Below are 26,081 nucleotides of genomic sequence, written 5' to 3'. Positions count from 1 at the left end.
CATACACAAACACACACACAAACACACACACACATACACAAACACACACACAAACACACACACATACACAAACACACACACAAACACACACACACACACAAACACACACATACACACACACAAAACACTGCTTACCTCTGCAGGGGCTTCCCTACTGCGTCTGTCACCAGTATCCATTTTCCACCGGCTTTGACTCCTTCCCTAAACCACTGACACCTGGCAGAAGACAGGCAGAGGGGAGAATGTGGCATCAAAAGCTGGGCAGGAGCACAAAGGCCAGGAGCCCAGTCACTTCCAGAAGAGACAACTGTGACTCTGGCTACCAGGGAGCTTGAGAAGACAAAATCGTATTATGCTGAGATCCATCCAAATCTCAGGACCCCAGGGAGGTCCCAGGCTCTACTACTGACTGTTTAGCTGGGGGCAGGTGGCACCTGAAGCCATGGGTGAAATACAATCACTCACAATCAAGTTCAGGTTACTGAGGAGATGCTGGAGCCCAGGCAGGGAGAGGAGACAAGGCAGAATGTGCTGGACTCTAAACATCCAGTAGGGGTCACTGCTTAACACAAGCTCTGCACCCATGCGATATCAGGCTGTCATTGGAGAAGGGAGGATTCAAAGTTAAAATCTAGCCTGGGCTACATATTGAGACCCCCATCTCAAAAACAAACAAATGTCAACCATTGTGACAATGGCATCTACCACAGGCAAAGGCCCAGAGACCCTTAGTGCCAGAGCTTATGCACTGTGTGGTCCAATTACACAGGAGATGCCCAGAACCTGGGGAATCAGACCTGATACAACACCCATGTCTCTAGTAAGAATGTTTTGATATTTGAACAACTGGTGAGACTGTGTAGGGTCAGCTGCTAGACACCTACCCTAATCCCAGAAGGATCTACCAGGTGTCAACAAGATCAGAACTAAATGGCATTTGATGGTGATTGGGGGCACCACTGTGTCTCCCGCTCAACAGCCACTAATCTGGATTCTCACCCTACATTGGCTCCTCCATTCTTTAATACTAACAGAAGACAGACAACTAAGGCATCAAGGACTTGGGCAGGTGGCTGGGTGGGTGCGTGTGTGCATGCACACACACACGCAAAGTCTGCTCACAAATAACAGCTTCTGAGGTAGGAGTGGCTCAGTAAATGAGCAGATATAGCAGGCTCCTGCCTGGACCCCTACAGGGACTCAGCTCCAGCAGTCAGGAACCCAGGACTGTGGGATTGAGCTTTTTCACTTAGCTGTTTGCTCTGGGGAAATGCAAAAGCCTCTAAATGGGAATCTAGCCGACCCTCATATGAAGCCAAGGCCAAGGTGACATCATGAGATTCTGCTTGTATGAACATTTGTGAACATGTTCCAGGTAATTCTGGACCTGGGTAGGAAAAGACTCACTCCTTTAAACATGCCTTTAAACATCAGTGTCTATGTTTATTTTGGTATGTTATCTTGTGAATACACATGTCTGTAGTAAGAGTTTGGCTTCTTTAAAAACCCAGTTTATGTTCTATGAATACATCTTTGTTTTAATCTCAGGTGTGGGATATGAGGCTGCTTCAGATTATCCACAGCCATTAACTATGACTGTCTCACGCTCAAAGAGGGGCATAATTTTTGCCAGCTACAGATAGTTTAATTCTGGAGGCTCTCAACAGGGAATAAATGCTAGAGCCCCAAGAGGGGTGGAAGGGGCTCCTAAGAAGGCAGGAGTTGCTGCCACTGTTCACACACACACACACACACACACACACACACACACACACACACACACACACCCCTCTGCCCCACTGCTGTTACATTTGCTATTGATGGACTGCTGGTTTGCTAAGCTGTTGGATATTCTAACAACGAAGACTGAACTTGCTCCTAATCAGCAGGAAGTAGCTTATAGAGGTTTAGGTCTACTTTCCCCTCTTTCTCTCCTACCTAATGTTGAGGGATTGGTAGAAATTAGGGTAAAATAAGGGTTGGGAGGTTGAGATATTAGAACCCAATGAAATAATTTTAAAAACACACCAACACATTGTTGTCTGGATGCACATGGACAGAGGTTACATCATCTCAACTGCTGTTGCTCAGGTCCTGTCCATTTTAATTCTGAGTCAGGGTCTCTCCTATCCTGGGGTCAGTGACTAGGCCAGACTGGCCAGTGAGGCCCAGGATCTGCCTATCTTCATTTGTCTAGTGCTGAGTTTATAAGTACACATCATACCTGACGTTTTATATGTGTCTGGGAGTGACAATCAGGTCCTCATGCTTTTAAAGGCAGTACTGGACTCACTTTTAGCTCCACAGCACAGCCACTGCTTCTTGGTTTTTTGGGTTTTTTTTTTGTTTGTTTTTTGGTTTTTTTGTTTGTTTGTTTGTTTTTGAAAGCCACAAACCCCAAAACAGTCATGTTAACTACGATGAAAGATAATAAGCAAGACTTCCCAGACACAAGCACGTACAATCATGCATGCATGGTATACCCCTATCCTTCCTGCCCCTGCCTCAGTGGCTCCAGAGGAACTTCTGTGGTGGCTCCTTCTCCACCTACCAGGTATCCATGAGCTGATGGTACACCTGGATTTTCTTGGGGCTCAACTGTGCAAGAGGGAATCTAAGATCTTGCCCACTTCTCCCTGTTACCCAATGCTCCTTTGCCCAGGCAGTGCTTGTCAGAATTCCTCTCTTGAGACCCTCATGACCTCCAGTGGTCATAAGATCAAGGACCACTCCATTCCTCTGTCCTAGCAGATTCTGCCTAGAGGCCTCAGTTCCACTCCATCCCCAGGTCTCTGACTGACTGGAGAGCCATACAAGTCTTTGTTTAAAATAGGTTGAGTAGGTTCCGTTACCTGTCTCAGAGCCCTTGGTCTAACCCCAACCCCACACTGCTGCATATAAGAGAGTGGGGCCCCCAGTACAGCTATCAGATTTTGCTGCAGGATACTCCTAGTCTTAGTTGTGGTTTTACTACTGTAAACAGATACTATGACCAAGGCAACTCTTACAAGAAAAACATTTAATTGGGGCTGGCTTACAGGTTCAGAGGTTCAGTCCAGTATCATCAAAGTGGGAATATCACAGCATCCAGGCAGGCATGGTACAGGAGCCGAGAGTTCTACATCTTCATCTGAAGGCTGCTAGCAGAATACTGGCTTCCAGGCAGCTAGGATGAGGGTCTCAATGCCCACACCCACAGTGACACACCTACTCCAACAGGGCCACACCTTCTAATAGTGCCACCTCCTGGACTGAGCAAATACAAACTGTAACACTCCTCCTACACTCCCAAAGTCACCTGCATTACCCTTCATGCACAGGGCTGTATTAAACAGCCTTTGAACCCCGTCTTTTCCTTATCTTTCTGCTATGTGCCCAGCATTTCCCTCCATGACCTCTGTGAAGTATGCTGGCCAAAGTCACTTGACCTGGGAGATAAGCAAGCTCAGATTTGGAAATATATCCCGGAGTCACCCCCAAAGCTTCAAGGTGAAATTAGTGCATCCCAAATTCCCACCAACAGTGACTAGCTCAGGATGACTACAGCCCAGCACCATAGCCCAGATGCTAATGACCTTCCTCAGCTACCACTTCACTGCCTGGAAGTCATGAGATTTAGGAAAAATGTTAAGAGCCACAGGCAATGCCTTCTCTGTGCTTCTACTCAACTCACCTGCGAGACTGAAGAGGTAAAGTGGGCTTCAGTTTCCCCATCCCACCTGGGCAGGGTGGAGCCTTGGCTCAAAACTTCCTGCAAAAGCTCCAATTATGCTTAATCATCAAGAAAGCAGGAAAGCCAAGCATGGTGGTGCACAGACCTAAAGTTCCAACTACTCTTGAGACTGAGTCAAGAGGACCGCAAGTTCAAGGCCAGTCTGGGCAACATCTCAACATGGAAAGGAAAAGGAGGGCTGGGGGTACAGCTCAGTTACAGGTTTGGCCCAACCTGCACCAGGGCCTGGGTTTGGTCTCCAGCATAGGCAATAAAGAAGAAAAGAGAAGGTGGGTATAGCTCACAGAGCACTGGCTTGGCACAAGCAAAGCCCTGAGTTCCATCCACACACTGTGGGGGATGAGCCTGGAAAGAGCTGCTGTCGGGAGAAGGATGACAAACTAGAGGCTCAGGAAGGAGTGACAACAGGAGGTGACAGACCCTTCCACTGGGCCAGCTGCACAAAGGTGAACAAGGCCACTCAGCTCCTGTGTGTCCTGGACACTGCCTCAGGGCAGTGTGGGACCTTTTCTCTGGGTGCGTCCTGTCCTTTAGTCTCCCTCACTAATGCAGATAGCACCATGACATTCTTTATAATTAAGTCTGTCTTTCCTGCCAGAGTCTAGAACACACACTAGTTTTTATCTGTCATTCTACTCCCAGCTCCTGGTGTACCACATACACCAGGACAACACTGGAAAGGGACACTATTCAATACAGCTGACACTCTGTATACCTCTGATGAGAGATAATATGACTGACAAGTGACAGCCAGTGAGGAAGTGAAACTGACCCTCCAGTGCCTCCAGGGGTCAGAGCAGCCACCTCCTGCCCTCAGAGTCCATGAACATTTGCTGCAAAACCTGAGGGAAACAGGCAAACAAGCTCGGCTCTTCTATTCAGGTGGTTTTATAGCTCAATCCGCACAGGGATCTCTGAAGACACACAGTGGCAATGGAGAGTCTTAACTCAGATCTCATCAGAGCAAACACTCTTGCCCACTGAACTTACCAGTAATTTTAAAATGAACACATTAACAAATGAAAGTCACAAAACATCTCTGGAGTCTCTCCTAGCACTAAGTTAGGGTCACTGACTCTACAAGCCAGGCACTGTCCCCTTCCCACACCATCACCTGCCTCCCTCAAGCAGACACTAAAGAATCACAATAGCTCTTGTACTCAGTAAGGTAGCCTCCTCTGAGGGGATAGCTCAACTGCCCCTTACTTTTTTCTTTTTTGCTCCCAAACAGACCTGTACGATTTCAGCACCTCTAGCATTATTCCCAACATTTCAAGGTGTGAGAAAGACAGGAAGCTGCTGAGGGAACTGTGCCCTGCGGGAGGAACCCTCTGCATCTGCTGGTTAGGATGATGGCCAAGAAGTAGGGAGTCTCTGGTTTCCCAAGGCAAGAAACAGGAGCCTAAACTGTCTTCAAACCTGTGATCCTCCTGCCTGGACTGGGTGAGACAAGTCCATGTTACACCTGGCAGGAGGCAGGGTGGCTGAACTGGGGAAAGGAGCCACCTCCTGCCCTCAGAGTCCAGGAATGAAGTATTTTCACTGCCAAATAAAGTGGCATGCATAGAAAATAAGAAACTGGGGTCAAGGAGAGGGTTTAGTGAATAAAAGCGCTTGCTGCCAAGCCTGAAGACCTAAGTTTGAATCCCTACAAGTTGTCCTGAGTGCCATACATACATGTGCACACACATACACAAACACACTGAATAAACAATAAACATAGAACAATGTTTTAACATAAAAAAGGCAACTAAAAAACAAACAGTCCTCCATGTTGTGTACAAAGGGCCCTCACAGTTGGGTTTGGGGGCAAAACGAGGGGGAGACAGACAGACTGCCTTCACAAACAGGGTTTCAGGGTTTGTAAGGGTTTCACTCTTACTAATCGAGTTGGAAATGGTAAAATGAAATACAGTGACAGAGATTGCCACAATCTATCACTTGTGCTAAGAGGTAAGGCCTATTCTGCCTGAGAACAAACAGGCCAGACTTAGGGCAGAAAAAACTCATTCCAATCAGATAGGAAGACCAACAAGAATGCAGGCTGTCACGCAGGCAAAAAGTAAGACATAGCTTCTACTCTTCCTCAAGACACAGCCTCACTGTCTCTCCAGCACACACTAACCTCAAACTCAGAGTCCTCCATCAGTCTCCCAGCGGCTGGGATTATAGTACTGTAGCTTTTCTTTCAGACCACTAGAAATAATTAGCAACAGCCAACAAGCAGAAGCAATCCCTGTCCCCACCCCCGTGGATAAGCAACTGTAAGACTAAAATACAGTACAGTACAATGGAGAATTATGCAACCACGGAAGGAGGTATGGCTGCGATGCAGACAAGCCTTAAAAATATGAGGCTGGATGCAGGCAAAAACACCATACTGCAGGCATGAAAAGTTCATAGCAGACCAGACAAGAGTACAGGAGTGCCTGCCAAGGAATGGGGACACTTGGTTTTCCTCTGAAGTGACCAGAATGCTCTAAAGTAAATCATTGTGGCTAAAAGACAGTAAGTATGTTAACAAACACCAGTTGACACAAATTCAATGGACATAAGGTTGGTATGAATTATAGCTCAATAAAGCTTTTTTCTCAAACTCCCAGTGATCTACCTGCCTTAGCCTCCTAAGTGCTACGATAAGAGGTACCTATAATCCTGGCATCTTACTATGACATTTATTAAAAACCACTATGATATGCTGGGCATAGTGGCACACGTCTTTAATCCTACCACTTTAAAAATGGGGCTTTTTTTGAATTTAAGGCCCACCTGATCTACACAGAAAGTTCCAAGCCATCCAGGACTACAAAATGAGACCCTTTCTTAACCTCCAGCAGTCCGGTCCTCTACTGGGGGTGGGGGGGGACCTCTAGGAGCCACTGGTAATACCCGAATGCTGATAACGAAATGGGCCCCACTCCCCTAACATAAGACCAAACGTGGGACCTGCCCTGCTGTCAGTCACTCTATGCCCTTAGACAGATGTTTCTTCTCTGACATTCAAGGATTCAAGACTTCACTCATTTGGCCAAGAGATGTGGCTTGGCGGTTAAGAGCACCTGCTGATCTTGCAGAGGACCAGGGTTCAGTTCTCAGCACCTAAATGGCAGCTCACAAAGGTCTATTACTCCAATTCCAGAGGATCTGACTCCCTCAGGTCTCCACAGGCACCTGCACACAGTGTACTGATATTCACACACAGTGTACTCATATTCACAAACGCAAACATACACTTAAAACAAAAAATAAATAGTAAGAGTTCCCTACTAAGTTTAGACTGAAATTCAAACCGACTCCTTCAAGGTCCTTCTGGGTGAGTGAGCACCTCACTGTCTCATTTCCTATCACCTACCCTGATTCAATGTCTAGCCTGACCACTGTATCCTTGTGTCCAGGTCTTAAATCAAGCTGGTCCTCAGGCCTTTGCATATGCCTACATAGTCTCTGGGTTGCCTCCTCCCAATGCCTGTCATCTCCTCAGGCTCCCAATGCCTATGCTGAATCCCTGGTCTGATCAATCTGTCTTCTACTTCTACATTTTAAGGCCTGCTAGGAGGGGGATTTTCATGTTATCTTATCACCGAGCCTGAACTGTGTGTGTCCTCCTATAAAGGTCATATGAATACCTCACCCCCACCCTTAGACTGTTACAATGTCTGGGATAGAATCTTCAGGAAGTTTACTAAACCCAAGATATGACACAGTGCAGTCAAGAAGCCCAAATTCCACTTCACTGCTTTCTCCACAAAGAGGTGGCTGTTAGCCAGGCATGGTGGAACATGCCTGTAATCCCAGCATTTGGCAGGAGGATCAGATGGATGGAGAAGTGAGGGATGTGAAGATAAACTGAGAGGCCTAAGCACAGCACAATCCACAGCCTACAGTCAACTCCTAGCCGCAAAGCTCTTGACACAGGAATTGCTCTCAGTGGAGGGTATGCAATATGAGCTAAGAAAGCATAAGTATTTCATACACAGTAGGTGCTCCAAAAATGTTCAAATGGCCAGGTGAGTGGACAGCAAACATCTTTTTTCTTAGTGACACCAAGCTCACAGGCCAGTCCTTGAGATTGGAGGTTGCCACTTTGATGAGACTTTTACTCCTGGGAAACTGAAGTGGCTCTGCAGCTCCGTCTGAGGACCATCTACCTGAGATCTGTCTGGAGACATGTGGGATAGCAGACAGGTCCCAGAGAGGCTACAGCTAGGTGGGAAGCTGTCAAACAAGTTTCAAACATTTTACAATAGCTTTAACCAAAGAAAGATGTGCAGATCGATGGGGTGTCCCTGTGGGCTGCGAGACAGATGCTGGCGTGGCATCATCTCTGTGCAAGTCAACTAAAGCCACTGCTCCTAAGATGCAGGTAACCAGAGTCCTCTGAGGAGAGCTTATGTGACTAATAGAATAAGAAGCTACTGAGAAGGCTGCAAAATGGTCCCTGACTCACTGACAGAGAGACCTAGGCTGACAGAGCCTGGCACTTCCTTCCTAACTCCCCCAGCAATAAGGTCTGCAGGAACAGATTGAACTGGCACCAAAAACTCAGGCCAGTAGCAGAACCCAGGACAGTAGGTGAGGTAGCTGCAATGGCCTGGTCTGTGTTCTGTGTCAGAGGAGCAGTAGAGCTGAGGCTATCAAGCTATCAGGACATCCCAGATGCCCAAGATTACACTAGTCACCAGGACATGCCAGGCTGCCCCTGCTGTCACATTGCTCTTTGGGAGTAGGGGTGAGGGGAGAGACCAACACAGGTCAGACAATCTCCAGGCCACAAAGTTCTGAGGAACATGGCCACCATGAGTGTTCACACTCTCCACATTAGGCCATGTCCTATGAGCCCGGTGTGTCCTAAGCTACACCATGGTTATCACTAGTACTCAGCCCCCTGAGGAATAGAGAAAATATATTTTTATCCCCTTTCTAGAGATTGAAGAACCGAAAGCCCACAGGAGAAAGTACTTTTACAGAAAGAATAGAGACTTACCTTGAGGTCACAAAACCAAAACCCTCTGTACTTAATCTGCAAGGTTAAGCTGACCTACCTATTGGTCTCCAAAAGCCAGACGTTTTTGTTACCTAATACCTTCATGAACTGCACCCCTAGAGTGCAGGTTTTCCATAAGCAGCTATAATGACCAAGGCCAACTCCTGAAAGTCCCCTACCATTCTTACTGTCATCCTCTGAAGCCAGGTCCTGCTCAGTGTTGGCATAGGTGCGCACGAACTCAGCAAAGGCCCCATCCCGGTCTAGCAGCTCCTGATAAGATCCCATCTCTGAGATCTTGCTGCCACTCATGACAATGATGACATCCACTTGGGGCAGGTAGCTGATACCATGGGTGACCAGGATCCGTGTCTGAGGGTAAAACATAGACCTGGCCCCATCAGTACTGTGGAGGAGACACTGTCAGAACCTCCTTAAAACTAGGAGTTCTCTCTCTCTCTCTCTCTCTCTCTCTCTCTCTCTCTCTCTCTCTCTCTTTTCTCTCCCTTCTTTCTCCCCTCTTCCCCCTCCCCCTTCCTCCTTCCTCTCTCTCTCTCTCTCTCTCTCTCTCTTTCTCTCTCTCTCTCTCTCTCTCCTCTTTCTACCCTCTCCCCTCTTCCTCCTTCCCCCCTCTCTCATGCGCTCTCTCTCTCTCTCTCTCTCTCTCTCTCTCTCTTTCTCTCTCTCTCAGCGGGACTCACCCTGTTTCAGGCAGGAGCAGCAGGAGACAGAGAAAATAATAGAATCCTGCCTGGTCCCCAGGGATAGACACAAAAAGAATCACACGCATAGAAGCAGTATTGGGGTAAGGGGGGTACAGCATAGAGAGAATGGTAAGCAAAGTGTTGGAAAGACTATATGGGAAGGAAACTCTAAGAGGAAGACAAAAGCTACGAGTATGGATGAGGAGATAGAGAGGCCACCACACTACCTGCATTAGATAGCCCATTGTGTGTTTGCAGTACTGAGGTCTAAATTCAAAGCCTCTGCATACTAGGCAGGCACCCTACTACAAGGCTACATACCTAGCCCTTGTCTTTTAAGGTAAGTTCTTGCTGCATAGGCCAAGCTAGCCCAACTCTCCCATCTCAGCCTCCTCAGTGCTGGGCTAGCAGGCACACACCACCATGCCTAACTCTGATGTTTATGCTTTAGACAGGAACTCTCCCTATCCACCCAGCCTAAACCCATCACAAAACTGGTCTATGCTGCACAGTCCTGCTTGTTTGCCATGCTGGGCAAAGGCATGTATATTAGACTATCAATAGATGATAACCAATCTCTTCTTGAAGAGCTAGGTGGTATGGTCACGGTTTAACAGTTGATACACACAGCACACCATCTCTAAGGGAAAAGGTAGCAATACTTGCTTTGTGTTTCCTGGGTTTTTGAAACCACAGCACTCCTTTCTACACACATTGCTACTTTATAATTAGGAGAGAAGTGCCAGGATGCTCCTCCATGGCTCTAAAAAAAAAAACCAAACCAGGATCACAGCCTAGTTCCTCCCTGGCTAAGGCCGGCTGAGCCATCTTCCTACCTCAAGCTCTACCCTCTGCCTCAAACCTATCATGGAGAAGGACAACAGCCATACTCAAGATCTGGATGCCCTCATTAGGAAGAAATTTCCTTTAACCAGTGAGGCAATCAACACATACGGGGCGAACAGCTCACCTTATAAAGACCTGGTAGGACACCTGTCTTTGGGGAGCTGGCAGATGGCTCGGTTCATAAAATACTTGTCACACAAGGATCTGAGTTTGATCCCCAGAAAAAGTCAGACATGGTGGCACACCCCTACAATCCTGCTGTCAGGGAGGCAGAGACAAAAGACAGAAGGATCTTTAGGGTCAGCATAGCTTTAGTCAATGAGGTCGAGGTTCAGGAAGAGATCTTGTCTCAAAGAACAAGGTGATAATGGTACCTGAGTAAGGACAACCATGATTGACTTCTGCCTTCCACCTGTATACACATATGTATATGCAAACCAGTATATACATACTGTACACGTCACGCGCACACACACACAGAGAAGCATGAAAGCAAGCCCAAGAATCAAAGACTTGTCCAAAGCCACATTGCCAATCAACTGAAGTATTGGCCCTGGGAGAATACCTTGTTCTTCAGTAGGCCCATGGGACCCACCACCTTCTCAAAGATGTGCTTCCCAACATGTGCATCCACAGCCGAGAGGGGGTCGTCCAAGAGGTAGATGTCAGAGTTACAATACACAGCCCGAGCCAGGCTCACACGCTGCTTCTGGCCCCCCGACAGGTTCACACCCTAGAAGACAGTGAGAACAGTGGATTTCTTGGGATCCTCAGGACCCCAGAACCATATAAAACAAGAATGGGGACAGAAGAGCTGCTGATTGGGGTACATGAACCCCAGCAAGTGCTCAGGGAAGGGCAGTAGACAGTCAGGCCTGCTGGCACATCTCTCAGCCCAGCTGATCAGAGGCTGAGAGGCAGGAAGATGGCAAGGAGGGCTAGGGGTACAGTTCAGTTACAGAACATGTGCCCAGTCTATACTAGGGCTTATACTGCCACAAGAAAGAGGAGGTGGCACCTTTTGATATTTTGAAACTCATCAGCCTATAGAAGAGTCTATAGAAGACACAGCATAGATGGCAAAGACATTATTATTTGTATGCCTATTATATTATTATGTTGTAGCTGACATAGCTACTATTACTGTTAGTGTTCTGTGGTGAGATTCACTCTGAGCTACCATTCTTATTAAAGTCACATAGCAAAGCTGACAGCACCTAGGGCACTCAACTCACAGAGGAAGGGTTCAACCCCAAGCAGCAACAACCCACTCGCAACAACGAGTGACCAACATCGTGGCCATGTACAGTTCAAACGCCCAATGACACCTATTGAGTAAACTGCCCCAACCTGTGCCAAGGCTGACCCTAGTAGCCAGCTCCCATGGGTTTTTTTTTGTTTGTTTTTTTGTTTTTGTTTTTTTTTGCGGGGGGTGTGTGTGTGTGTGGCAGGGGTGCATATGGACAGTGCTAGGGGTATTGCCAGGGCCTTTGCCCATACTAAACAAGTATTCTACCACTAAGTCACACTGTTATCCATTTTTAGTATTTTATTTTGAGATGGGATCTTACTAGGTGGCCTAAGATTTCAAGGTTGCTTCAAACTCATGACTCTCCTACCTCAGCTTCCTGCATGCTGGGATGAGAGGCCCAGCTAAAAAGGTCCCTTTGATCTCAGCTTATTGACTTGAAGAAGATGCAGTACACAAAATCAGTCAATCCTTGACTCCCACCTAACTTTGGCACTGAGACTTGAAGGGGACAGTGTCTCCAAGTGCTACATGCCAGCATTAATAAACCAGGATAAGGCTGATAAGCTGACTGCTGACCCACCCTCTGCTTGCTTTGAAGACACTGGCAATCCTGCGTTAGATCCCACATAATATTTAGACCCTTCAGTTTGCCTGGCACCTCCAAGCTACAAGGGTACTAGCCAAACCAAAGGATCTCCAGGTCCATGCCAAGTAAAAGACACCATGCATCAAGTAAGCAAGTTGGTGAAAGAATCCTTGGCAGGAGACAAACTTGGCTCTCCCAAGAGGTCCCTATCACCATGGGTGGCTGCACATCCAGCACATAGACAAGACAATCACTTGCACTGGAGCAAATGGGCTGAGAAGCACACATAAGGCCCTCTTCAAAAGTGACAGCAAAACAGGTGACAGGACAGATTTAAGAGTCTCTTTCCCATGGGACTCAACATCAGGCAAGTCCTCTAAGCGTCCTTGAGCTTCCCTTTCCTTAGCAATGCATTAGGAATCAGAACAAACCCCTCGTGAGCTGCTAGACAGATATGTTAGGTTGAAAATGTTAGGACGGTAGCGGAGTGAAGAAGTGGGTGCCAGCTGGTCTAGAGCTGTGTCCATCATCACATTCCCTAGGCGACTGTGTGACTGCCAAGGGAAGCCACTTCTAATGTCTTGTCCTGTGGGTGGTACAGTATGTAGCAAAGCACAGAATACCTTTGGTTTTTATTCTCTTAGACACTACACCACTGTGTGAAAGGCTCCCACTTAGGTGGCCACTGACATCTCAACTCAGACCACCGTACCAAGAGCCATATGATATAGACCCTCACCAAACTTACATGGCTTGACAAAAGGAGCACAGCCACAGGCTAGAGACAGCTGATCCTGACAGCACTAACAAGAGGACAGCATTTTGTGTGAAAGGTCCTGAAAAGTGTGCACCTGTTTGTTACACAGCAGCAGCTGATGCTGCAAGCTGTACCCATGCCATACTCACCTTCTCACCAATCTCTGTGAGGTCCCCACTGGGAAGGATTTCCAAATCCAGAAGGAGGGCACAGGCTTCCATCACCGCCTTGTAGCAATGTTCCTGCAGGGGGCGCCCAAACAGTATGTTCTCTCGGAGAGAGTCATTCTGAATCCATGCCTGCTGGGGCACATAGGCCACAGAGCCCTGTATGGCAGGCAGTGGAAAGGAAAGACAGATAGACTTGGTAAAAGGGCAACAGCAGACACCTGCCTGCAAAAAGAACCAACTGCCCAAACACAAACTACAAGGACAAGGACAGAGAAGAACACTGATCTAATGGAATAACATGGACAAGGAACAAATGAATCCAACTCCTTCAAGGGACAGAAAGACCAGCTTCACTGGACAAGGGCGACTTAGGTGTGGGCAGGACAGGCAGGACAGAAGGTGAGAGGGACCAGTTCACACACAGTTGGTATCATGTCCACTTTTATCAAAAAAGGTGATAGAAAGCCACAAAAGATTCTAAAGTAAGGGACTAGAAATCAATGACCTAAATCTGTATCTAAAACTCTCAGAAAAAGGACCCAAATTGCTATTTAAACATTCCAGTTTCTATGAGCCTCAAGTGTCAGGCACCCCAACTGTCAGGCTCACAAGATATTGAGCCAAAGGCCATGTTTACCAAGACACTGGGGAAAACTAACATTCTGAAATCACCAGCTATAAACCCAAGGCTCAGACCTTCCCTCCTAAGCACGGGGACCCAGACCACCCACTGCTTCATATTCAATCCCTGCTCTACCATATGCTGTGGGGTGTGTTTGGAGTTGGCCCTCTTTTGTCATGGTTAGGCAAGAGTGTTTCTCTGCTGATGTCTTGACACTGCTCCTTATTACTTCCTCCCACTTCTTTTCCTCTTCTCCCTCCCTTCTTTAATTTTTATAGCTGTTTTAGATAATTTTATTTCTTGTGTTTTGCTTGCATGTATATATGGCCATTGTGTGTATATCTGGTACCTGGAGGTTAGAAGAATCAGATCCTTTAGAACTGAAGTTTGGGAAGGTTGTGAACCACCATGTGGGTGCTAGAAACAGAACCTTGGCTCCTCTGTAAGAACAAGTGCTCCAACTCTGAAGCCTTGCTTTTTCTTTTTTTGAGGCCACATCTGGCCTCCAACTAATTATGTACTTAAGGGTGACTCTGAGCCTCTGATTCTTTGCCTTCACCTCCTGAGTGTTGGGATGGCAGGCCACACCTAGCTACTACCTTCATTTTGGTATTTTTATTGTCTGTTTTTCCCAGGGAGGCATCTTCATAGGGTCAGGGACCTTGTCATCTCCCTTCCAGCCCCATCTCCAGCATTGACCTTCATCCTGGCATAGAAGCAAGTCTATGAGCTTTATCTAAGAGTTTCCCTCTCCAGCCAGCAAACATCTTAGTCTTTTGCCTTGATGGGCCAACAAGGTTGAGATCTCTACTTCAGGAGGGATGATGTGGCCTTAGCTAGGGAAATCCATGTTTTAAACATAGCCCTATGGGCCTCATGTAGTTCTTTTGGCATTGGAGGATCCTTTGAGGCCTCTGACTTTCTGGGTATGAGTACTGAGGTGCTGAGATATAATACTGGAGTTACTTACCTAGAACCCTACAGGACTGTGATCTGAACCCAGACTGAAGGCATCTGCCTCAGCTTGTTAGGCCTCCACTAGGGTGAGGAGGGAACAACTGCTCTGGGCACATGTTTCCTGGGGGAATCTGATGAGCAGCAGACTTACTATTTCTCAAGAGCTCTCTAGTCTGCATAGTGGCAGCTTTACATTTATGTAAACTCTGTTGTGGTATAGTGAGTTACTATAGATTTTATCCCTAAGAAAGCTGGGCAAACACTTTCCTATGTATTGCCTAGGCAGATGAATTTTCTTCCTGTCCTGTTTTTTTTGAGACAGGATGTCCTGTCTATACTGCTCTGGTCACTTTGTAGCTGCTGAGGATGACCTTGAATTTCTGACAAACACCCCCCCACACACCTCTTGCTCTTAGAGTGCTGGAGTTGCAAGCATTCACCACTGCACCGAGTTTTATTAATGAACCCAGAGCTTCCTGCATGCTAGGCAAGCATCCCCCAACCCCTGGTTTTTTTTTATTTTTATTATTTTTGTTGTTGTTGTTTCTTTTTTTAATGACTTAATTAAAAACAAAAAGATGTATATAGCCCAGGCTGGCTTTTATCTCACAGCAGTTTTCTTGCTTTAGTTTTATGGGATTGCAGTGTGGAAAGCCATGCCTGGCTTATGACTTTGTTTTAAGACAGTTCTGCTTGCAACAAGTTGTAAAAACAACACAGTACCCTTGCATCTTTACTCAGTAATAATATTGGAGAGATAAGGGTTAAAAAATAGAGCCATTATTTGGCCAAATATCACTCATAACAATTCTTTTCATGTCATCAAATATTGCAGCAAGCCATTGTAGGTGCAAAATGAACCATCCTGTCATTAGGTGGGCTTATTGCTTTACTTATTAGCTGCAGCTTCTCTCTTTGACTGCCGTGATGTGGGGTTTGTTTAGAAAAGGGAAATGAAATTCTTATCTCTTTTCATTTAATCTGTGTAACAGAACAATGGCTTGTGTCACTGTCTTTTTAACATCCATATAAATTTCTGTATGACACATAGTGTGTTGTGGTTTGGAACACTGCTTTTCTAGCTCACCTTTTCCCAGCCAGGGCCCCTTCTGACTGCTTCTAGAGCTTTGAGCATGTTCACTCACCTTTGGACCTACTGGCTCTGCGGTTTAACCGAGTGTTCTGGCCTTACCTTGTTTGTTTCTTGCCCAGTAATTTGTTTTCAAACAGAAATAAACTTTGATACTCTGACTCTGCTCCCTAAACCAGCTTCTTCTGGAACTATAGGAATGAAACAGTATCAACAGACTGGATGGGAAACTCATGATTAGAGTAGGCTGTCTCTTCTGCTCTCTGATTGCCTTCTCTCAACTCTTGTTCCTTCATAGAGGCCATTTTGGAATTGAGAGCTCAATGTGCCCATGTTAAATGCTTGAGCTCTGTGCTGGAAATTTCCCAAATTTTGTCAAGTTGGCCTTCTGCCTCTGGTAAAGAGATTCTTTGATAGCTGGTTCAAAATCTCTATGGCTCCTAGAGTTGCCTGTAAGAATCCCAACATTTCTAATCTGACCTTTAGTATAGACTCTACAGCCTCCATTATAGATTGCCAGATCTCTTGCCGGATGTTGAGCCCAGGGCTCTCCACAGTCAAGGCAAGTGTTCTGCTGTAGACTTATGTCCCTTTTGGGTCCCTGGGTCTGCCATGCTTCTCCACATTCCTGGGCGCTCAGCACATTGCTTTATGTGAGGAATGTCTTGCTTTTCCTGTTGCTATAGTTGTCTTCCATTTATTCTTCAAATGATGGATTGGCCTTCCATAGAGAGGCTCTCTCTGAGCCTCATGAACCAACCTGTGCTGCCTTATGTGAACTCCATGGTCATATCCACCTACATTTAGGCGCTGGTTCCAGTTAAGTTTTACATTGTTTCTAGTGTTTGTATAGTCATTGTTGATTGTCTGTCTCAAGAGCCCTGACTATTTGTCTCACACATCCTGCCACTTTTAAATATAGAAGCTCAGACAGTTTCTTTTTTAACCTCTGTTCTCATTTAATTGCAGAATGGGGTGACACTTAACCCTGCCTTGTAGGGTGGTCTTGGAGATGAACTGGTCATTTATATAGTGTATAGAGCAGGGTAACAGCATACCACAAGGTACATGGGTTATCTCTGTTCATATTGGTGTATGTTTCCTGACACATAGTAAATGCTCAGGACATAGCACAGAGTCCATAAGTCATAAAATAGCAAAGCTAGGCTGGGAGTGAAGATCAGTGAGGAACACTAGCCTAGCATGTGCAAGGTCCTGAACTTGATGATTGCCAGCAATGCAACACAAAAGTATATACCTCTTCATAAAGAGTGCTTGATGCATGGTAGATGCTTATTAAAAATGTGCTCAATAAGTGGATGTGTAAAGTGGGGAGAAGAATAACACCACCTTGCAAGGTTGAGGTGGGAATGTAGGAAGGGAAGCTCCATAGTACTTTATAGTGCCCAGCATATACTAGATGTTGGGATAGAAATCTCTGCTCACGTTCGGACAGACCACACCAAGCCAACATTGTTCCACGTGGAAAGGTTTAATGAGAGAAGAAGCATAGAAGAGGCCATGAGCATGTGGAGGGGTGGGGGAAGGGAATGGGGAGAGAAGGAACAAAGGGGAAGAGGGCAAGAGGGCAGGAGCAAGAGGCAAGAGAACAAGAGCAAGAGAAGAGAAGAGAATGAGGGCAAGCAGCCCCTTTTATAGTGAGTCAGGATGCACATTTGGCTGTTGCCAGGTAACTGTGGGGGTGGAACTTAGACAGAATACCGACAGTAGGTGCTCATGAAATACTTGTTGAATGGGTGAATGTTGTGGGGCCAATGTTAACTAAAGATTATGGCGTTGCTATGAAGATGGGTTGATAGTGTGTTGTAGTGTGCTTGCATACAGTAGGTACTCAAGCATCTGTTGGGTGAAGATGGAGGGATGAGCTCTGAGGCTCAGGAGAGCAGTTCATGTGGGATGCAGAGATGTGAGGATGTGGGACATGATCCTTTGTAGGAAGAGTGGTCAACTATGCCTAGCTCTCCCAGATGTGGAAAGTTAAGTTTGGATTACCCTTCTCCCCTCTCCCCTGTGTCTTTTGTCTCCTAGAATCCATGTCCAGAATCGAGTGCCTCTTTTCTTTCCAGGATCACTTTTTGGTGGATTACAGGGTAAGGCTGGACTTCCGGATGGGGTAGAGAGTGGGGACATGAATGCAGGGGCTGCATGAGTGCTTCCATGGTGCTCAGCTTCCTTTAACTTCCTCCTGCACTGTCTGCAAGTTATATCTTAAGGTCAATAACTGGCCTTCAATGTTATGAATGCTTGAGTGATTAAGCCACAGGCAGCGAACACCCTTAGCTTCTGGCATAGGCTTTAGCAGGCATGCCTAGGCTCTAGGCTTGCCTTTTGATGGAAGGGATTTGTAACTATTTAGTATGGCATCGCATCTGGCTTGGTTCCAGGACCCTACAGATACTACACTGATTGATGTTCAGTCTTCATATAAAGCAGAGTAGCACTTGCATTTAACCAGATCTGCCTCATCTTTTGAATCATGTCTAGATGGTGCATGACCTCTAATGCAGCATAAATAGCTACCGTGCTGTACTGCTTAAGGAATGATGACAAGGAAGAAGATATCATGCCCCCAAAGACAAAACTTTTCCAACACAGATACAAACTGGCGACATTGTAGCAAAGTCATATATGCATGTCATAGGAAACGCATGAGGAAGATATACATCACCACCAACAAACATCTAGAATTTTCATAGGAAGCAGGAAGATCAGAGGTTGAAGGTCAACCTTGGCTACATAGAGAGTTTGGGGCCAATCTGACCTCCATGAAGCCATGTTTGAAAATAAAATGATTAAATATAAAATTTACAAGTCACATTTGAAACCAGAAATACCTAGATATTTCTTTCTAAATACAGTGTGCACCTGTTTGTCAAGATGTGTCTGTTTTGTTTCCCTAAAAGACCTAGTAGAATTAGCTAATTAATATGCCTTCATGTCCATGTAGTCTCAGATTTTTCTAGTCATGGCTAGACAGCAATAGCAGGTGTGTGAAGGGAGGGCCATAGACTCTTCTTTCAATGCTCATTGTTTCTCCCTTTGTGTCTTGCTTCCAGGATGATGGTGCAGGGCTACCGCCAGCCCCTGAAGAGCAGTGACCTCTGGTCATTGAATAAAGAGGACACGTCAGAAGAAGTGGTACCTGTGCTGGTGAATAACTGGAAGAAGGAATGTGTTAAGTCGAGGAAGTGAGTGTCAAATTTCTGTGTTCTTCCAGGCAGGGCAGACGTAGCCTAGGCTGATCTGTTACCTATCTTTAGCCACCCTGGCTGATTCTGGTTCTGGTTCTAAGGAAACTGCACTCCCTCCCTAGGCTGCAGTTCCTCTTCTCTCAGATGGGGAGTGGAAGTGTTTAACACCATAGGGAGCTCCCAACAGTTCCCTCCTGTACTGTCAGCAAGTTATGTCTTTAGCTCTCCAAAAGGAGAGAGGAGGCTATCTGCCAAGCTGGAGTTGATTCTTCTGGTTACAGTCCTCAGCCTTGCCCTGCTCAGTCAGTCTTTAACTTTTTCCTCTCTGAGCATCTGTTTGGTGTCTTGAATATCCCCTGAATGTTCTTGCTGCGGTTGAATGCTTTTTGTTGAACACGTTAGGCATGGAACTTGAACCCTGGTGTGCCACCTGAGGCCAAGGCCTCAGTGTCCTGGCTGCTTTGGTGCTGAGCTCTGGACCTGGGTTCAGGCATTGGGACAAAGCAGGCAAATGCCTTGCATCTTGGATTGTTTGGTTTTATAGTAAGATCAGAGGGAGTAAAGGGCACAGTGACATAGGGCATTGTTTTAGAAGAATATTCAGGGATTGCTCCTGTAAGAAGGTGGCATCCAAAAACACTCACTCAAAGGAGGGAGTGAACCATGTACATACCCTGGGACAAGGCCTTCAAGTTAGAGGGACAACTGAGGCTTGGGCAAATGACTGAGACTATGAGATGTCTTTGCAGGGGCCCCAGACTAGGCTAGAGAGTTACATTGAAGGCATAGTAGGAGGTCAAAGGCAGATTCTATGCAGGGCAGTGGTGTGGTGAGAATTCTGTTCAATGACAACCACTAGTAGTAGTCTCATTTTTAAATATATTTATACTTGTATGTATAAATTGTGAGTGTTCATTGCCATAGCATGTGCATAAGGGAGATCATAGGACAACTTATGGGAGTTGATTTTCACCCTCTACCCTGTGGGTTCAAGACTGAACTCAGGTTGTCAGGGTGGATAGTGGGTGTCTTTACCCATTGAGCCATCTCACTGGCTCTGAGCCTATCTTTGTGTCTGGCCCAGTATGCTGTTGGCTTGTGTACTGGCTGGTTTTGTGTGTCAACTTGACACACATTGGAGTCATTAGAGAGGAAGGAGCCACATTTGGGAAAAATCCCTCTTTGAGATCCAGCTGTAAGGTATTTTCTCAATTAATGATCAGTGGAAAAGGGCCCAGCCCATGGTGAGTGGTGCCATCCCTGGTCTGGTGGTTCTGAGTTTTGTAAGAAGGCAAGCTGAGCAAACAATGAGAAGCAAGGTAGTAAGCAGTGCTCCTTCATGGCTTCTCCATCAGCTCCTACCTCCAGGTTCCTTCCCCATTTTGATTTTCTTTCCTGACTCCCTTCAGTGATGAATAGCAATGTGGAAGGAAGTATAAGCCAAATAAACCATTTCATCTCCAACTTGCCTTTTGGTCCTGGTATTATATAGCAGTGATGGGAAGCATGACTAAGACAGTTTGTGATGATACTTTGTGGTCTCCTCAGCCTGTGCTCCTCTTATGGTGAGGACATTTTAGTTCGTGTTTCCAGTTGGCATGTATATCAAGTGATTCGGTGGCTGTGAAAAAGAATTTGATAGTGTTTTTGTTTTGTTTTTAAATTAAGTAGTCACTTACTTGTCATTCTGTTTCCAGGCAGATGCCCTAGAGAACTGGAAGCTTAGGTTCTAAAAGGCTTGTCTTGTTTGTGATAGCCCAAGACAGAATCAAATCCAAACGCCTGGTAGAATGTAAGTAGAAGTTGGAATTACTGCTCAGAGCTGAGGGAGGAGACACAAAGTTATTATGCTAAGTGAAAAAGTAGACAGATAGTTGTTCTCCTAGTATTTGATGTCCAAAGGGACTTGAACAACACCACTGGAGGATGTACCGGCAATGTCCCAGTATATCTAATTTAAAGAAAACCAGGGCTGGAGAGATGGCTCAGCAATTAAAGTGCCTGACGCTCTTCCAGACGACTTAAGATTGGTTCCCAGTACTGATCTTGGACAACTCATAGGGCTCCAGGTTTACTCAAGAGTTGATAATCTTGAGAAGAGAGAAGACCTACTGGCCTGCCAGCTCTATCTTGGGGAACTCTGGCTCAAAAAGTTCTTATAGAAGGGGGTTGGTTTCTACATCTAGGCTTGATGGCCATCCTTGTCATCTAGAGGATGTTATCTTCCTGTCAGTTGGCCCATTCTTGAATAAACAATGACCTTGTCTCCTAATTCTTTAGGTAAACATTTTTTTTAATTAAAGAACAGATGGACAAGTCCTTAACTCTGCTTTGATCTTATTTAAAGACCACTGGTGTTCCATGTTCTGATAATGAAAAGCATTCTTTTAGGAAGTTTGGGTACCAGAAGTTGTTCCTTTTTGCTCCCTTTCCCTGTCATAGTTGACTGTAATAGCTCATTTGTCAGCCATTGTAAGGTTGTTTTTGTTGTTGTTGTTGTTGCTGGTGGTTTAGAAGTTACAACATTAAGCAAAGGGGGAGCAGAGTAACCTTACCAGGTACAAATTTGTAAAGAATGGCCATCTAAAAATGGGTAGTGTAAAAGAAAATGAAGTAGCTATTAATTGCTCTAAAAGGTATTGGTTTAAAAGAGTGAGGTATGGTCTTCTTCCCATATCTATAGTTTTAGTTACTTGTGATCAAACATGATCTGGAAATATTAAATTTATAATTTCATTACTAAGTTGTAAATTACACATTATTCTTGTTCCATCATATTCTGTGATCGGAGGTGACAAAATTCTTTTGTCTGCTGTGTCCACACTGGGTATACTACTTACCTGCTAGTGGACTGTTCAGCCATGATCTTGGAGACATGGCTCAGGAGGTAAGAGCACTGGCTGTTCTTACAGGGATTCTGAGTTCAATTCCCAGCAACCACATGTTGGCTTGTGACATCTATAATGTGATCTCATGCCCTCTTCTGGCATGTAGGTTTACATGCAGATAGAGCACTCATATACATAAAATAAATTAAAAAACCCAGATTCTTCGTGCAAGTAAGCCTTAAGTGGTAGCCTAAAGTAGTACACAGGCCTCTTGTTGCTTTAATCCACTGTCTCTGAGGATCACAAGAAGGGTGAGGAGAGTAGAAGTTGTTTTGAGAGTAACAGAACACACTCATATTGTGTCATTTTGCTACAGTATATTATAACTGTTTCTTTTTTTAAAAACTGATGTTTGACTTGTAGGTTAAACTTTTATCATAGGTATTTTTAAGAAAACAGAACCAATAGTATTTATGGATAAGAGGGAGTACTTACATGTGAAAGAACACAATTTGTATAAACTTGTGTCTGTAGCTAGGTGACTCCAGGTTAGTATTTTAGTGGTGTGGATGTCTGGTGGGGTAATTGTCTTTATTCAGGACTGTCCTACGTAGGACAGGACAGAACTACAACATTATATAGTAGGATGGTCACTGGGCTGAGTCACTGTGATTCAGGTTTATGAAACAAGTCTGCTTGAAAACTTGTGGAGTCATGCTGGTTTGTTTTGTGGTTGTGGTGGAGGTGGTGGTTATTTTTATTTTGTTTTACCCTTGAGATAAAGTTTTTTTTCTCTGCTTCTTAGCACACAGCAAAAACTGTTTTATTGCTTTGAAAAGAAGAAATATTGCTTCATCAAACCACAAATAGGCTGACCCATGACAAACTGTGAAGTGGATCCCACCTTGCCCCTGTGTCTTCCTTTGAAATGTACTATTGTGCCTGTGAGTAATGGGCACTTGCTGTGCATAGAAGGGGGCCAATATCAATCAGGATGTGGTAGATGGTGTTTAATGTACTTCCTGTAGGTGGCCTCCCAACAGATATGTTCAGAGTGAAGTTAAAAAGCAGAGAGCAATGAAAGTTATTATTCTGTTTTCTGCCTTCTTTTTCTTTCTTTTTTAAATTTTTATAATATTGTAATTATTTTATTGTTTGCAGGGTTTATTGTATACATATATCATGAACTTACTCCCATCTACCTTCAAATGTCTCACTATTTTATACATAAACATTTTACAACTGTATACTGATACTTCAGGTTTTTGGGCCTTTTTTTTTTATTTTCCTACAATTCATTTTTTCTTGATTTTTTTCAATTCACTTATACATAGTTTACTTCAGGAAATTATGATATACAGTGGTGTCCTAAAGTTTCAAATTGCTTCAAGGCCCACTTCTCCTCATATCAACATTTTTTTTTAATTTAGAGAATACTTTATTAGTTTTTGTAATCAAACCCACGTATATAAGACCTTACATATTTAATACAGTGTGTTACCCCTGTACAAATGGAAAAAACTTAAGTTCAACATTTCTAGACCAATATGGCTGTTAATTTCTGTACAGTGCCAACTCAACACAGTAAATGGGGATACTTTTTTCGAAAGTTGACAGCAGAGCTAAAGTTTCAAAAAATTCAAATTATATATCTGTATATATATATTTATATAAAAAGACCAATAATAGCAGTGTGTTATAAATCAACAGTAGCAACAGCTTTTCCAGGTTCTGCAGTCATCTGAACAAAACTGTAGAGACATCCAGCACACTCCATTAAAAAAAAAAAAGTAAAAAAACAAAACTCGAGAAAACAGCACAGTTCTGTTACTCTTGTGGTACCTGGCACCATTTTTTTTTTAAATTAGCTTCTCAATCATCATCTGGAAAGAAAACATTCTGAGCAACATCATTAAAAACAGCTCTGATAAAGCACGGTCACTACTACGTATCATAAAGCAGGTACAAGCTATTTTACATCCACAGAAGTATGATACAGTACTGTCCTACATCTATAATACTACAGGATACAATTTAAAAGGCATTATTTGAGACTTGATTCTACTTTTCCAGCAGAGGGCCCAAAGGATGGTGTGACACAGCTTTGTAAAGAAACATACTCTAGACAGGATTTCCTTTCACTAGTGGCACAGTTCTAAGGATTCATTCTCTCCATGAATGTCAGCTAAAACCGTTATTAAAAAAATGAAATATCCCTAGAACAAAACCGTATAACCACCGGATTCACATGAAGATGACCTAGTGGAGACAAGCTGGACCTCACCTTACCAACAAGCTATCAAATCTGTTATGTTTAAACAGTGAGACCTCCAAGGAAGGAGATGCCAAGTAGTGCTTCAAAGCTTCGGACCACAATCAAACACAGCATCCTTTTCAACAGAATCAGAAGCTCATCTGAATATGCTCAAGGATGCTGACATCAACATTTAATCATCTCCTCACTCATCCAGGAAGAGGGGGAGATCAGTTACTACTGTACTTTATTGTGTTCAACCAAATCACCATGTTACAAAAATAGCAAGCTGCCATAATAAAAAATAAGGCTCCTCTATCCAGCACCAGATAGCATCATTTTGCTTTCAAGCCTAGAAATTGCACACTTGTATATAAACCAATAGAAGATGAGGATTGAGAGTTCATCTTGGTGGATTTTTCCTTTGATGAATATGAAGTGTCCTTCCTTATCTTTTTTGATGACTTTTAATTGAAAATTGATTTTATTTGATATTAGAATGGCTACTCCAGCTTGCTTCTTCTGACCATTTGCTTGGAAAGTTGTTTTCCAGCCTTTCACTCTGAGGTAGTGTCTGTCTTTGTCTCTGAGGTGTATTTCCTGTAGGCAGCAGAATGCAGGGTCCTCGTTGCGTATCCAGTTTGTTAATCTATGTCTTTTTATTGGGGAGTTGAGGCCATTGATGTTGAGAGATATTAAGGAATAGTGATTATTGCTTCCCGTTATATTCATATTTGGATGTGAGGTTCTGTTTGTGTGCTTTCATTCTCTTTGTTTTGTTGCCAAGACAATTAGTTTCTTGCTTCTTCTAGGGTATATTTTGCCTCCTTATGTTGGGCTTTACCCTTTATTATCCTTTGTAGTGCTGGATTTGTAGAAAGATATTGTGTAAATTTGGTTTTGTCATGGAATATCTTGGTTTCTCCATCTATGTTAATTGAGAGTTTTGCAGGATACAGTAACCTGGGCTGGCATTTGTGTTCTCTTAGGGTCTGTATGACATCAGTCCAGGATCTTCTGGCCTTCATAGTTTCTGGCGAAAAGTCTGGTGTGATTCTGATAGGTCTGCCTTTATATGTTACTTGACCTTTTTCCCTTACTGCTTTTAATATTCTTTCTTTATTTTGTGCGTTTGGTGTTTTGACAATTATGTGACGGGAGGTGTTTCTTTTCTGGTCCAATCTATTTGGAGTTCTGTAGGCTTCTTGTATGCCTATGGGTATCTCTTTTTTTAGGTTAGGGAAGTTTTCTTCTATGATTTTGTTGAAGATATTTACTGGTCCTTTGAGCTGGGAGTCTTCACTCTCTTCTATACCTATTATCCTTAGGTTTGATCTTCTCATTGAGTCCTGGATTTCCTGTATGTTTTGGACCAGTAGCTTTTTCTGCTTTACATTATCTTTGACAGTTGAGTCAATGATTTCTATGGAATCTTCTGCTCCCGAGATTCTCTCTTCCATCTCTTGTATTCTGTTGGTGAAGCTTGTATCTACAGCTCCTTGTCTTTTCTTTTGATTTTCTATGTCCTGGGTTGTTTCCATGTGTTCTTTCTTGATTGCTTCTATTTCCATTTTTAATTCCTTCAACTGTTTGATTGTGTTTTCCTGGAATTCTTTCAGGGATTTTTGCGATTCCTCTCTGTAGGCTTCTACTTGTTCTCTAAGGGAGTTCTTTATGTCTTTCTTGAAGTCCTCCAGCATCATGATCAAATATGATTTTGAAACTAGATCTTGCTTTTCTGGTGTGTTTGGATATTCCGTGTTTGCTTTGGTGGGAGAATTGGGCTCCGATGATGCCATGTAGTCTTGGTTTCTGTTGCTTGGGTTCCTGCGCTTGCCTCTCGCCATCAGATTATCTCTAGTGTTACTTTGTTCTGCTATTTCTGACCGTGGCTAGACTGTCCTATAAGCCTGTGTGTTAGGAGTGCTGTAGACCTGTTTTCCTGTTTTCTTTCAGCCAGTTATGGGGACAGAGTGTTCTGCTTTCGGGCGTGTAGTTTTTCCTCTCTACAGGTCTTCAGCTGTTCCTGTGGGCCTGTGTCTTGAGTTCACCAGGCAGGTTTCTTGCAGGGGAAAAGTTGGTCCTA

The 26,081-nt window shown here is 44.4% G+C and overlaps 1 pseudogene across 1 annotated transcript in view; it reads right to left on the bottom strand.

Annotated features, from left to right (window-relative positions):
• Abcc1-ps1 (ATP binding cassette subfamily C member 1, pseudogene 1) overlaps positions 1-26,081 on the bottom strand; it is a 54,129-nt pseudogene that overhangs the window by 3,484 nt on the left and 24,564 nt on the right. Inside the window, exons 6-9 of the transcript XR_015631373.1 lie at positions 13,012-13,188; positions 10,833-11,000; positions 8,906-9,089; positions 136-216 (exon numbers count right to left, since the gene is read on the bottom strand). The product of XR_015631373.1 is annotated as an ATP binding cassette subfamily C member 1, pseudogene 1 (transcript). The remainder of the gene's footprint in view (positions 1-135; positions 217-8,905; positions 9,090-10,832; positions 11,001-13,011; positions 13,189-26,081) is intronic.

Source organism: Rattus norvegicus, chromosome 10 (assembly GCF_021556685.1).
Source record: "Rattus norvegicus strain SHRSP/BbbUtx chromosome 10, alternate assembly SHRSP_T2T, whole genome shotgun sequence".
In the NCBI taxonomy this organism is placed as follows: domain Eukaryota; kingdom Metazoa; phylum Chordata; class Mammalia; order Rodentia; family Muridae; genus Rattus; species Rattus norvegicus.
This window is presented reverse-complemented; position numbering and strand designations above follow the sequence as displayed.